Source organism: Gossypium arboreum, unplaced genomic scaffold (genome assembly GCF_025698485.1).
Source record: "Gossypium arboreum isolate Shixiya-1 unplaced genomic scaffold, ASM2569848v2 Contig00179, whole genome shotgun sequence".
NCBI lineage: Eukaryota > Viridiplantae > Streptophyta > Magnoliopsida > Malvales > Malvaceae > Gossypium > Gossypium arboreum.
Window position 1 is genome coordinate 114,764 of NW_026440306.1, and position 2,587 is coordinate 117,350.

A 2,587-nucleotide genomic window follows, 5' to 3' on the forward strand; every position below is an offset into this window, starting at 1 on the left:
GATTAAACAGCCCTACCGTATCGAACGGTCGTGTCTACTCTCGTGGTGTGAGTATGACCTAAGGCATGCCCGTGTGCCTGACGTGTGGATTAGAAGACCAGTGTTTCAATGACTAAGTTAGTGATTAGATGCTAAAGACTAAAATTTTAAATAGGTTAACATCGTTAGTGCTCGGGTTGCCTCCCGAAAAGCGCTTATTTATAGTCTAAGCTCGACTTACCTTTCTGGTGTATGGTCATAGTGGTGCGAGGAGTTTACACTCCTCATCCCTGTTATCAATTTTATCAATATAAGGTTTAAGACGAGTACTGTTTACCTTAAAAGTGCTAAATTTGGGATGAATTACCTCAACTGTACCATATGGGAAAATATTGAGTACCGTACAAGGGATTACTTCGTTAGGTTCAGAAGTGGCAATGCGAGGGTCTGCTGCATCTAGTAGTACTTTGTCTCCAACCTTAAGTTGATTTGGTGCGCCATTGAGCTCGTCATGGCGTGGTTTTGGTTTATCGTATGTCCTCGGTCTATGTGTCCGCCATTCATCTCGTTCCTCAATTTGTAGCCTTTGTTCTTCATAGATAGGTCCTTTTTTGTTGTTTGAACATGGCTCATATGCACTCTTCAAACCTGTTTTCTGGACAGACGGTTTCACCACATGATCAGTACCAGTAGTATGATTTATTCAATTGCCCTTAATTTTTGACGTGTTACTCGTATTACGAGCTTGAAGGGTGATTGTTTTGTCTCCCACACAAAGTGTGAGTTCACCTGTACCAACATCAATAATGGTTCTAGCAATCGCTAAAAAGGGTCGTCCTAAACTCAAAAGTGCATTACTATCCTCTTCCATGTCTAGAACAGCAAAGTCTACTGGGTATATAAATTTGTCGATCTTAACAAGAACATCTTCAATGATACCCCTAGGAAATCTAATGGTTTTATCAGCCAATTGAATGCTCATCCTAGTTTGTTTGGGTTTCCTAAGACCTACCTGTTTAAACATTTTATAAGGCATAACATTAATGCTTGCCCCTAAGTCAGCCAATGCATTATGAACATCTAAACTACCAATTAAATAAGGAATCGTAAAACTCCCTGGATCTTTCAATTTACTGGGTAGCTTATTCTATAAAATGGCTGAGCAAACTGTATTCAACTCCATAAGCGACACCTCATCTAACTTTCGTTTGTTTGCTAGAAGCTCTCTTAACAATTTGACTACATTTAGCATCTGCGAGAGAGCTTCGATAAATGGTAAGTTAATATGTAATTTCTTTAATAGTTTAAGGAATTTACCGAATTGTTCATCTGTACGGTCTTTCCTTGTCGCATTGGGGTATGGCACCCGTGGTTTGTACTCTTTACTTACCGTTTTTTGCTCACTGTGGACTGCCTCACCTTTATCTTGACTTACCACAATGCCTTGCCTCGATTCTAATGCAGGCTCAACTAACCCTTCCTTATCTTGAGTGGTAATCGCATTGAGTTGTTCCCTTGGGTTAGATTTCGTGTTACTCGACAAACTGCCTTGTGGTCATTAGAAATCAGTTTATCAAGTTGGCCTATTTGAGTTTCGAGCCCTTGGATTGAAGCTTGTTGATTCTTAAGGGCTGTCTCGGTATTCTGCAAACGAGTTTCGGACACCGAGATGAATTTTGTTAGCATCTCCTCAAGGTTCGACTTCATTTCCTGCTGGTAAGGTGGTTGTTGAAAACCCAAAGGATGTTGTGGCCTTTGATTTCCTTGACCGCCCCATGAGAAATTGGGATGGTTCCTCCAACCTGCATTATAAGTGTTACTATACGGGTTATTTTGGGATCTAGAGTTTTTGTTACCCATATATTGGACTTGTTCCTCCTCGATGCTAGGGTTGAAAGGTTGATATTCAGTGCATGCTCCTTCTCCATTTGAATCGCACCTCACAACTGGATGTACCTGAGTAGAACCACACAAACTGTCAATCTTTTTATTTAAGAGTTCTACTTGGTTAGATAGCATAGTAACCGCATCGAGGTTGAAAACACCGGCTGCTTTCGTCAGCTTTGTCCTCGTAACTTGCCACTGATAGTTATTCAGTTACATCTTCTCAATAAATTTGTAAGCCGCCTTAGGTGTTTTGTTATTCAAAGTTCCACCGGTGGCTGCGTCGATGAGTTGCCTCATTGAGGGGTTCACACCGTTGTAAAACCTCTGAACCTATAGCCAAGTGGTAACTCATGGTGAGGGCATCTTCTCAAAAGATCCTTGTATCTCTCCCATGCATCATAGAGTGTTTCTAGATCCATCTGAACAAAGGAAGAAATGTCATTCCTCAACTTAGCCGTTTTAGCTGGTGGAAAATATTTAAGTAAAAACGTTTCGGTCATTTGTTCCCAAGTAGTGATTAACCCTCGTGGTAACGAGTTCAACCATTGTTTAGCCTTATACCTCAATGAAAAGGGAAACAACCAAAGGCGAATGGCGTCATCAAAAATGCCATTAATTTTAAATGTATCACATAGTTCCAAAATGTTTGCCAAGTGAGCGTTAGGATCTTCGTCCTGCAAACCATCAAACTGAACAAATTGTTGTATCATCTGAATTGTGT

At 40.6% G+C, this 2,587-nt stretch overlaps 1 non-coding gene across 1 annotated transcript; it reads left to right on the forward strand.

Moving 5' to 3' along the window:
• The first annotated feature begins 2,211 nt into the window (after window positions 1-2,211).
• On the forward strand, window positions 2,212-2,318 carry LOC128288275 (small nucleolar RNA R71). The gene has a single exon (XR_008278707.1). It is a non-coding gene; the product is annotated as a small nucleolar RNA R71 (small nucleolar RNA).
• The last annotated feature ends 269 nt before the right edge of the window (window positions 2,319-2,587 follow it).